Source organism: Palaemon carinicauda, chromosome 23 (genome assembly GCF_036898095.1).
Source record: "Palaemon carinicauda isolate YSFRI2023 chromosome 23, ASM3689809v2, whole genome shotgun sequence".
NCBI lineage: Eukaryota > Metazoa > Arthropoda > Malacostraca > Decapoda > Palaemonidae > Palaemon > Palaemon carinicauda.
In genome coordinates, this window is record NC_090747.1 from 107731693 (window position 1) to 107744192 (window position 12500).

Below are 12500 nucleotides of genomic sequence, written 5' to 3' on the forward strand. Positions count from 1 at the left end.
AGGCTGTAACGGTGATAACCTTGGATGTTAGAGTACTTTTTAATTTCATTGCATAAAAGTGGAGATTACTATTATATATATAAAAAAAGAAAAAACACGTTAGGTTATGAAAGGAGGAAATTTTAAAATGGCTGGAATTACAGTATACTAGTAATTTTGTGTGGGAGAAAGCAGAATTACTGGCAAAACGCCAATGAGATGAGGAACTGGAAATTAAAATTTGAAGGGAAAAGAAGAATGATTTAACCTTAGGTTTCGTCCAAACAGGCAGCCATTCTGCAGGTGTGGATAGGACCTGGAATTTACAATGCACTACATCTGAGTGGGAATGCCTTAAAGGTTAAAGATGTCTGGTTTCAGTTCCACTTTCATCAGAATAGATGCTTACCACAACGTCAGTCGGGCAAGCCCAACCCTCCACTGTGGTGCCCAACCATAGCAGTGGCCTCCCCAGTAAACAGCACATCCAGGGCTGGGATCGATCTGCTGCCATGCGAATGCTAGGTGAACACGTTATCACCAGGAGGTGAGAGGGTTTGCGTATCGCCATGATCAGCAAGGCTGTACTAGTCAGTGCCACCTATACTGGGTTGGTTTACTGTGACCTATCAGACTAAAGTCCCCCGCCATCACCGATCCGCACTGGCTAGCGTGGTGATGACATTAGCCAACCCCTAGATATGACTAAGGACATTTCTGAGACCTGTGTCCTACAGTGAACTGGAAATGGCTGAAATTGTTGTTGTTGTCACATTTATTGACTCCGTTCAAACAATAAGCTGAAGACGCTGAACAGTCTTATTAGAATCAGTGCGTTTCTAATTAGTCTCCATCTCTGTGAATGTAGTCTGAGTAACCAGAAACTAAATTAAGATACACTGGTTTATTGAGAAGACGAGTGATCATAATGCTTTCTGAACTAATTATTAATTACCTCCGCCAACGACGTTGAAAGGAGGTTAAGTTTTACCCCCTGTTTGTGTTTGTCTGTTTGTGTGTTTGTTTGTTTGTTTGTGAACAGCTTCCTGGCCATAATTTTAATCGTTGAGTAATGAAACTGGCATGGATTAACAGTTATGTAAAAAGCTGGAAAGGATTGAATTTTGGAAGGTCGAGGTCAAAGGTCAAGCAAAATGTCCAATTCACGTAATCAGCCATAAGTTTGGACATCGTTGTCACAGAGACGTCAAAGTTGGTTCATATTTGAGTGTATGAAAATCCATTCCAACTAATACATGTTAAGGTCAAAGGTAAAGATCAAGGTCAAGCAAAAGGTCGAGAAATAAGCAGCCGCGACGGAGGTCTGCGCTCTACTGAGTGCCCCTCTAGTTAATACATGATTTATTAAACCAATTTCGATTAGGGATACTTATGGACCTTAACATTTGTTTATGATCCCCATTTTCTGAATTTAAATTGTTGTGAAATAATCATGTCTCAGCGACGTACGTGCGTGGAAAATTCTGTTTTTTCTTATTTTTTTTTTCTTTGTTACATTGTTATTTAAGAGAACTGTTTGATGATAATAGGTACAAAAAACATATAATCTTAAACCTGAGTTTTTTATGAGATGAAACGTGGTAAGAGGGAACTATCAAAATTTTATAAATAATTATAACTCTGTGTTCCTTTTTACTGTATTTTCTGGATTGAAACGTATATTTCTCCTCTTAGCCAGGTATATAACTATAGAATAGTATATTTTCACTATTCTATCGTATTCCTCTTCCTCTGGTTCTATTTAAGTGTTTATAGTTTATCTAGGAAATATTCATTTTAATGTTCTTACTGCTCTTAAAATATTTGGTTTTTCCTTGTTTCCTTTCCTCACTGGGCTGTTTTCCCTGTTGGAACCCCTAGGCTTATAGCATCTTGCTTTTACAACTAGGGCTGTAGCTTAGCAAGTAATAATAATAATAATAACTCATAATTAATTCATTTATAATGACACACTTTTTACGTTAACATTTATTCCAGCATCGTGGTAGTTATTACGAACTATGGTCCGCCCATTTGTATTGTGGTCCTTATCATAAAGCTCTGGATATTAATATCAAAGAAATATTAATGTACCGGGCCTGTTCATACATCACTATGGGTAATCTAAGGAGGGGAAGCCTATTACAAGGGCGATCAATACTAATCTCGTTAGGCCTACTCGAGTAATTTTATGACACTGTCGCCCAAAATAATGTGGAAAATGTACATTGGATGAAGGAGAAAACTTTTCAGTGTTATATGTATCATTATAAGTATTTTTCATGTATGTTATCAAGTCTTAATGAATTATTTGTTACATACAGTAATTAGTTAAAAATTCCGGTCGGCATCATATGTCTTTCGAAACTTTTTAACTATATTAGTGTATGCCACCCGTCAAAAACCACGGGTGAATATATAGATATGCACAAACGCGCACACCTCTCACCAGTGTATGACTACTTCCTTTGCCACCCTACCCGAGGGATGGAGAGAGACCGAGTAGTTTTTTATATAGGCAGACACTTGCTCTTTATTATATAGGATAGATGAGTTATAATTTTTGATAGTCATATGCTCGTATATTTTTGTCAGTATATAGTTAGAGATATACAGTAGATATACTATACGGAATTTAATGTTTATTCATTGTTTTCTCTCCTGTTAAGTATAGATAATTTGCTGGTATAGACTGCCTTTAAGACTCACCGCCATATCCCCATATAAATGTGCAGAATATACTGTAGATACGTTTTATCTGAACATCGAGTCCGTACGTAATATACATAATTTTTGACGGTATGAATATATTAGGGACTGATAAGTAAATTTTTCATTTCATTATAACTACAATAACTTGAAACAAAAGTGGTTATTATTATTTATTATTTAAGCGTACACACACACACACTCTCTCTCTCTCTCTCTCTCTCTCTCTCTCTCTCTCTCTCTCTCTCTCTCTCTCTCTCTCATTCAAAAACAAATTAAATGTTTAGGTCAATAAACATTTGACTTTAAAAGATGACTAATATCAATCGGTGGTTCCGATGAGGATGAAAAATAATGAATATCTTCTCCCCGTCTTTTGGTATCCTCAGGACATCTAGAACCTCAGTTATTGTGACGCCAGTTTTGGTATTAGAGATTCGGTTGGCTTTATTACCTGTGACATTTGAATTCTCTGTGGACACAAGAGCTGAAGGGCTTGCCTACTCCTGGAGTCTTATGGAAGTTAAGGGTGATAGATCTGTAGATGCAGAAGTTTGTTTACTTGACGTTTTGTCTGGGATAAAGTAAGGCCTTATTTTTTTGTATTTTCATTTAATTAGAATACAAGACTTTGTAAACATTTGTTTATTAAATATTTTGAATGTGACTTCAGTGCTTGCTAAAGTAATGGTGGTATTTATATCAGAGTTAATTAATGATTATTATCAACTACTGCACTGTATTTATTCAGTGGCTATTTTCCTCATGGTGAGAGTAGAAGAGACTTCAGCTATGGTAAACAGCCCTTCTAGGAGAAGGACTCTCCAAAATCAAACTGTTGTTCTCTAGTCTTGGGTAGTGTCATAGCCTCTGTAACATGGTCTTCACCTGTCTTGGGGTAGAGTTCTCTTGCTTGAGGGTGCATCCAACCACACTATTCTATCTTATTTCTCTTCATTTTGTTTTTTGAAGTTTTTATAGTTAACATATGAAATATTTATTTTAATGCTGTTATTGTTCCTAAACTTCTCTTGTAGTTTAGGGGAAGGTCACTCCAAAATCAAACTATTGTTCTCTAGTCTTGGGTAGTGTCATAGCCTCTGTAACATGGTCTTCACCAGTCTTGGTGTAGAGTTCTCTTGCTTGAAGGTGCATTCGACCACACTATTCTATCTTATTTCTCTTCATTTTGTTTTTTGAAGTTTTTATAGTTTACATATGAAATATTTATTTTAATGATGTTATTGTTCCTAAACTTCTCTTCTAGTTTATTTCCTGATTTCCTTTCCTCACTGGGCTATTTTCTCCGTTGGGGCCCTTGGGCTTATAACATCGTGCTTTTCCAACTAGTGTTGTTGCTTAGCAAGTAATGATAATAATAATAATATTGTTGATGTGTGAAATACCCTTGCTTGGTCCCTGGTTGTAGCAGATGACACATTCGATGGGATGAAGGAATATTTTGGGCGTTTATGTTGAATTAAATGTTCGTTTGACCAAACTTTTTTTTTTAATATAATGTCAATATAGCTGTGCAGAGTGGATTTTTTTCGGATTAGGCTAGTTTCTGTATCAGGCGTAATTATCTCTCGTAATGGATATTGGTGACTTTCTTTCAGATATATATAAATAAGTCATTAGCTTAGAAAGCGTTATACGATCGTTTATCCATCAGAGGAGGATACATGTTGAGAGTTTCTATAGTTTTAGTTCCTCTTGACAAGAGAAAATACTATTTAAAAGAGTATGAAAAGGAATATTATGGACTTATTTCAATTTTCTTTATTTAGAAATTGTCATGCGAAATAATGTATTATTATTATTATCCTAACCATCAGTATTAATAAAAGTAAATATAATGATGTTAAAATAGTTACTAAGTTATGATTAGGTATTTGACAAGTTTACATCTGGAAAATATAATTGATAGTCTAATTACAGGAGCTATTGAAATTGGTTTTGAGTCGTTGAATTAGATAATTTTAGAAATGCGCCAAATATGGACATCTTACAGAAACTAAATTGATTTTTGATTAATTTTTCGTAACCTTTGTATCACTGATATTTCTTTCATCATCATCATCATCATCATCTCCTTCATCATCGTCTCCTTCGCCTATCGACGCAAAGGGCCTCGGTTAGATTTCGGCAGTCGTCTCTATCATGAACTTTTAAATCAATACTTCTCCATTCATCATCTACCACTTCACGCTCCATAGTCCTCAGCCATGTAGGCCTGGGTCTTCCAACTCTTTTAGTGCCTTGTGAAGCCCAACTGAATGTTTGGTGAATTAATCTCTCTTGGGGAGTGCGAAGAGCATGCCCAATCCATCTCCATCTACCCTTCACCATGAACATTTTTAGACAACAAGTTAATTGTAGCGTATGAATACAGTATATGCCTCAGTTGGAATTTGTAGTTTTATTATGTATATTAGCCATGAAATGCCAATAATTGCATCCCTCACAAGTATACTAGGCTTGACCTTAACCAGAAAAGGGATTTTGTACCAGCTTCGACTGGCCTCTATTTAATGCACTAGCAAAATAATTATATTAAGAAAACCAATATCTACCAGCATACAGCTGTTCCCACGTAAGGACATTTTTATCGTCTATTAAACAGAAAAGATCTATTAAATTTCATCAAGGCGATTGCGACAGAACCTACCTGTTGCAAATCATCTTCGCTTTTATGATTTTAAATTTAATTTCCTTTTAGTCTTTTTTTATAACTAACGATATCGTCGTCAGTGTCCTTCGATGTCAGGATGCCAGAAAACGAGAAATCAATCAATCAGTCCAGTCATGCTGTAGAAGAGTCACGTGACTGATAGGTTGGTACGCGCGCCTTCTCTCTCTCTCTCTCTCTCTCTCTCTCTCTCTCTCTCTCTCTCTCTCTCAGAAATAAGAATGGAAGGATGTTAGAAAGGCTATTTATCAAAGTTGGGGTTTAGCACGGAAGATTGAGATAAAAATATATCAAAATATGCGCATTACTTTTTCTTCCCGTCGATGCTGCAATAAGGTTTAATGATTAACGAAATTTACTGCTGACTACACAATGCCTCTAACAATTCCCCTTCCCAACCCGTATCTCTCTTCTGATTAGTTTATAGTGGTCGTTGCACCCAGTCACACCCTTACTGCGCGGCAAGTAACTAAACAGAGATGAGAGAGGTATTGAGTGGGGCTAAACACGAGAACTTGCCGCGCAGTAAGGGTGTGACTGGGTGTGCTTCCTCAGAGGGAGGTGTACTAGGAATTCCCGTGTCCAACTGTACATGTACGATATCTAAGTATCATGGATTTCAGGTTTTACTATTTTATATTTGTTTTTTACTTGGAAAATCAGCAAAAAATAGATAAATTATAATGTTTCTGGTGGAGTATTTGTGTTTTCATTTATTTTAAGCCGGAAAATGACGTCAGAGGTAATTCATAATTTTCCTTTATTAGTTTAAAATTATATAATATGTGCTTCCTCTTATTAAGGATTTCTTTATGATTAGATAATTTTTTCATCTCTTATTAAACGTTCCTTTATAATTATATAATTTTTTCACCTGATTAAGCGTTCCTTTATAATTATATAATGTGTTCTACCTCTTAAATGTCTCTCATTAAACGTTCCTTTATAATCACTTAATGTTTTCCACCTCTTATTAAACATTCCTTTATAATCAATATTTTGTTCACCTTATTAAACGTTCCTTTATAATCACATAATGTTTTCCACCTCTTATTAAACATTCCTTTATAATCAATATTTTGTTCACCTTATTAAACGTTCCTTTATAATCACATAATGTTTTCCACCTCTTATTAAACATTCCTTTATAATCAATATTTTGTTCACCTTATTAAACGTTCTTTTATAATCACATAATGTTTTCCACCTCTTATTAAACGTTCCTTATCTATTTCCTACCTCGACGGAATTTCCAAGAGATATTATGCCACAAAAGATACATTGATTTCACTTAAAAAATAATAAAAAAAAAAAAAAAGATAAATTCACAAGCGTTCCACCTCACATTTCCATTTCTTTCTCAGACTCGCTTCCTCACTCGCAAAAAGAAATGGAGAAGAAACAGTGAAACTAACAAGTTACTTTATGAACTACCAACATCCTGCTCTTAAGGTTTCTTTCAAACTTTTAAACTTTTTTTTCATTTCGTAAATCGGTATATTTCTAAGCACTTTTCTCTATCCTGCCTCTGATGTCTGTTTGCTTAGTCCTTGTGCCTTGACTTGATGCATCGTGTATCATTTCCACGTTTTAAAGTTAGAGATAATTACCGGCTATACAGTAGTATTTTTTTATACTGACGGTAAATATCCGCAGTCGATATCATTAAACGTAATCGTTATTGGCGGAATATAGACTCAGCGGTCGGATGGGTGTACTATAATTTTAACATTTTGTAAAATTAAATTAGTGTACATTTGTGATTTTTTTACCTCTTTAATTATCAAAATAACTAAGGCTAACAGTTATTATTATTATTGTTTTTGTTATTATTATTATTATTATTATTAGTGGAACCCGTGTAAATTACACGAAATTATATTTTCAATACTAATTATCTTATTCCTAATCTATATATGTTTGAATAAAATGTTCCGAGATTAATTTTATAATCTAGGTTATGAAAATTGATAGAACTCAATTTTTTGTCTAATATTTAAAAAAAGAGTCAGCTGCCTAAGACAAAATTGGGAAAACTATATAAGATGTGCTTTGGTTAAGTAATCAAAGTCTAATGTGAATTTGTAAGAGTATACCATGAAATTATTTCCGTTTTCTTTAAAGCGTAACAATAAATAACACACACGCTATCGTATTAATATATAGATTATTATTATTATTATTATTATTACAAGCCAAGCTGACAGGGAAAATAGCTGTCAGTATTCATCATATTATCATCAATTTTATATCACTGCTGTACATATTTTAATCAAAACAAGAAATAAAATCTCTAATGATATCGGATATAGAAATTCACTGTCCGCTGATTAAAATAAATAAAAGTTTTTTATTGACTGTGAAACAAAAGTCTCCATCACGGATTATTTATGTTTCATTTCTGCTAGTGACTCGCTTACAAACAGATAGCGAGGGAATTTACTAGTTAATATAGCGAGGGAATTTACTAGTTAATATAGTTATTCAGCAATGCCAAAACGGAGCAGGGAAAAGGAACTGACTTTTCGGAAAGTTGGGAGATTGATGCATGAATAACCCATCTTTAATTTATTCTTATATGAACTTCAATGTCTAAACTTTCAGCGTTATTTTGCATATACTTGGACATTTCAGCTTCATTTTACATATACATGAACATTTCAGTTTTATTTTATATAATTGAACATATCAGCTTCATTTTACATGAACTTGAACATTTCAGCTTCGTTTTACATTAACTTGAATATTTCAGTTTTATTTTACACATACTTGAACATTTCAGTTTTATCTGTCATATACTTGAATTTTTCAGTTTAATTTTGGATATACTTGAACATTTCAGCTTTATTTTACATAATTGAACATTTCAGCCTCATTTTACATATATTTGAACATTTCAGCTTTATTTTACATATACTTGAACTTTTCAGCTTAATTTTACATATACTTGAACATTTCAGCTTTATTTTACATATACTTGCATATTTCAGCTTTATTTTACATATACTTGAACTTTTCAGCTCAATTTTACATATACAGTACTTGAACATTTCAACTTAATTTTTATTCTAGTTTCGAATATTTTTTTTTTTTCCGGGAAATAAAGATTTTCTACTATGAACGGAACACCTATTTTTCTTAAAACGTAATGAAATAGAATTTGGCTCGTGGATAAAAATCACTATTGTTATATTAATGAAGTTTATCTGTCAAATAACTTTTTTTAAAGCTATTTCAACAAAATAAGTAAATCTACGATGAGTCCTTTCTATCAAAACTGCAAACGAAGAGTTTCCATCTGTCGACCTTGAACGTAGTTTTCTTGGTCGTCACAAATAGGTAATATGTAATTATTAACCGAGATATGCCCAAAACGCCAATTAAAATTCAAAACATTTATTGATATACATCAAATGGAGTGAAGCCTCATGCTGCTACAACCACCAACAAAATTCAATAGTGTCCAGGCAATAAGAATTGCAACAAGAAACTAATTCTATAAAGAAAACATAAATCAACTTATACAAAAGATTTTTTTTTTTTTTTTTTTTTTTTTTATAAATAATAATAATCGCGAAATAGATGATGAGTTGAGAAGTGTAGAATTTAAAGCTGAAGATAGAGACGACTGGCGAATTCTAACAGAGGTTCTTTGAGTTAATAGGCGTAGGAGGAGATGATGATACAAAAGAAAATGTTACACGCCAATATCTTCCCAATTATTGTTATCCCGAGAAGAAATTAGCAACCTGGACGCTCTGGTCCAATAGCAGGATGGTGCCGTTTGATTTATTCACCGTGACAATGTACTTTTCCAATATCATCTCCCTAAGAGGTTGTTTCAGGGTCAATTATAATAAACTCACATCATACAGATCAGCGTTCAGTATTTGGCTGATTATTTTGAGGGTACATTCGGGCCCGTTATTCTGTCCGTTACCTTAATTCTTTTCATCACTTGGATATTTTCCTTGTTGGAGCCCTTAGGCTTATAGCATCCTGCTTTTCCAACTAGGGTTGTAGCTTATCTATTAGTAATAATAATGATAATGATAATAATAATAATAATAATAATAATAATAATAATAATAATAATGAATATGGTTACATTGATAGAGAATGTATAAAAAAAACATCATTTTCCATTTATGATGTAACAATGGAAATTTATTTTTGTCAAAGAACACTGTGTCGGCCTTTGTTTTTATTTGATGTTGTTATTTTCTGTAGCAGTAATGTCGGGAAGGGTGAAATTACATTCTCGCGTTCATAATGTTTAATATAAACATGCGTGAACCACATGTACCAAAAAGGACACTAGTTATCTATCTATCATCTATTTCCTTATATGTCTATCTATATATCTATATCTATCTATCTATCTGTTTATCTATCTGTCTGTCTGTCTAATTTAGCACACACATACATATATATAATATATATATAATATATATGTATATGCATATATATATGCATATATATATATATATATATATATATATATATATATATATATATATATATATATATATATATATATATATATATGTGTGTGTGTGTGTGTGTCCGTGTATGTGTGCAGTATACATATTTATATATACACACATTTATCTACGTGTGTATGTGTATATATGTACAATATATAATTTATATACATACTGTATATATACTTCTTCATAATGTATGATATGAATGAGAAAGTGAAAGGCTAGTGACGACTAGCTTATTTCACTTTATTGTCTTCATCTGAACAGGGCTGCTATAAAGTTGATTGCCGTAATTCGTGTATGTTGTAAAAATAGAGAAAGCATCGTTTACTGCAAACATGAAAGTTGCTGTACCACCTTTATAACGTCCTTGTTCGACTCGGGGGAGAGATCTGAAGGCTGCAAATAATTGAAAAGTGAGTAGCCTTTACGGCAGTCGTTAATATTGATCAGTGGCGTAAAAGGAATTGTTATCATTGTTGTTATCAGATAGCTTGAATATAACACTAGGATAACTATCCATACTCTAATATGACTGAGCTCTTAAAAAAATGCTCGCACTTACATACAGTATATACACATATATAGGTATGTACAGTATATGAGCATGTATACATATACAAATATGCTTATATATATATATATATATATATATATATATATATATATATATATATATATATATATATATACAATAAATACAGCTGTTTCTAGTCCACAGCAAAGGCCGCAGACATGTCCTTCGTCACGTCTGAGGTTTGTGCATTTTTATCACCACACTAGATACTGCGGATTGATGATGGTGGGAGACTTTAGTTTGATCGTTTACAGCAAACCAATCTATTATGGGTGGCCCCGACTATATATACTGTTACAGCTTTGCTAATCATGCGGATACACAAACCCTTTCTCCACATTAGTGTATCCCCAATATATATATATATATATATATATATATGTATATATATATATATATATGTATTTATAAATATATATGTATATATATATATGTATATATATATGTATATGTATATATACACACACATATATATATATATATATATATATATATATATATATATATATATATATATATATAAGTGTGTGGGAGTGGATATTTTTTCCTCTCTATTGGGATAAAACTTTTCAATACTCTAAAGAAAACAGTCATGCTGTTTACCGCCTTTTGAATGCTATGTGGAAACGAATAATAGAGTCCCCCCTTAAAATGATAATCACCAGTCCTCTCATAGGCTGCAAGATACTTCAAACATCACTAGATCTCTTTACCATCTTTGGTAATCATATCGTAAAAGGGTATTATTACTCTCCCCATCGATACCAAAACAATACCACGGAGAACGGATCACTGTAGGCATCCTATAAATAGAGAACGCTGCTATGAGAGATGCTCTGGTTGGGGAGTCTTTGTATCGGCCCATCACAGACAAAAGGGCCCTGCCTATCGAGGCTTGTCATAAAAGTAGTTTATGGGTTCCATTAAGGGACAAAGCCTTTGTGGGATATTGTCACTCGACTATATGTTCTTAACTAATGATCAGCGCAATTAGGGGCTAAATGGTGATTTGCGGTTCCGGCCAAGAATTAAAAACAATAGTTATATACCTCGAGATGGAGTACTTTTCGAGGTAAAATTAATTTCTGAATTATTTTTCTTTAGAGGAAATTTTCTTCTGCCTTTAGTATCTAAACAAGAAAAGGGATTAAAAGTAGTGTGATATAACCCAGAACCTTTTGTCCTCATTAACAAATCCGTGTAAAATGTTTTCGAGGTTCCTCGATATTAACAAGCAACTCTTTCAAACGCGCGCTGCTTCAGAACAATGGACGATCCTTTCGTGTTGTTTCTACTGTTTTAGTAACAGAAGCTTATTGGAGTGAAATATCGCATAAAGGTTACCATAGTAACGTATAACATATTCAACAGTTGCATCGGATACTTGACACCGGATTCATATCAAGTATACACTATGAGAAATTCTATAGCTTTATAACCCTTGATAAATTTGGCCGACCAAGGAAAACAATAACAATTTTGTTTACTGCTAGAAGTTGATCATCCTTAAACGGTTCTTATGGAAATATTAATTTTAGCCACAAGTTCAAACGTTTCTGGAGGTAGTTGCCAAAATCATTTGAAAATTGGCAGACCCCCAATTATTAAACTATTATTATTATTATTATTATTTGCTAAGCTACAACCCTAGTTGGAAAAGCAGGATGCTATAAGCCCAGGGGCCCCAACAGGGAAAATAGCCCAGTGAGGAAAGGAAACAATGAAAAATAAAATATTTTCAGAACAGTAACAGTATTAAAAAATAGATTAGTCTCTAAAGGAATCTTTTGATGAGTAATGTATTGGTAGAAAACCCCAAACTCTTATTAAATATTGGTCCTGAAACATCTATCGCCAATACAAAAATATACCAGAATTAAGCGCCCGTGAGTTCTTACCACATTGCAAGATTGTGCAATAGTTTCAACAGGTTATTAAAACAAACGTAATTGCTATTTTTCTAGTTAACAAATAAAGCTACGAAAATTTCAGTGGTGTTTTATTAAAAAAGTAGCACTTTCCAGAGAGCACTTACTAGAGGTAATCTGCTGCCATT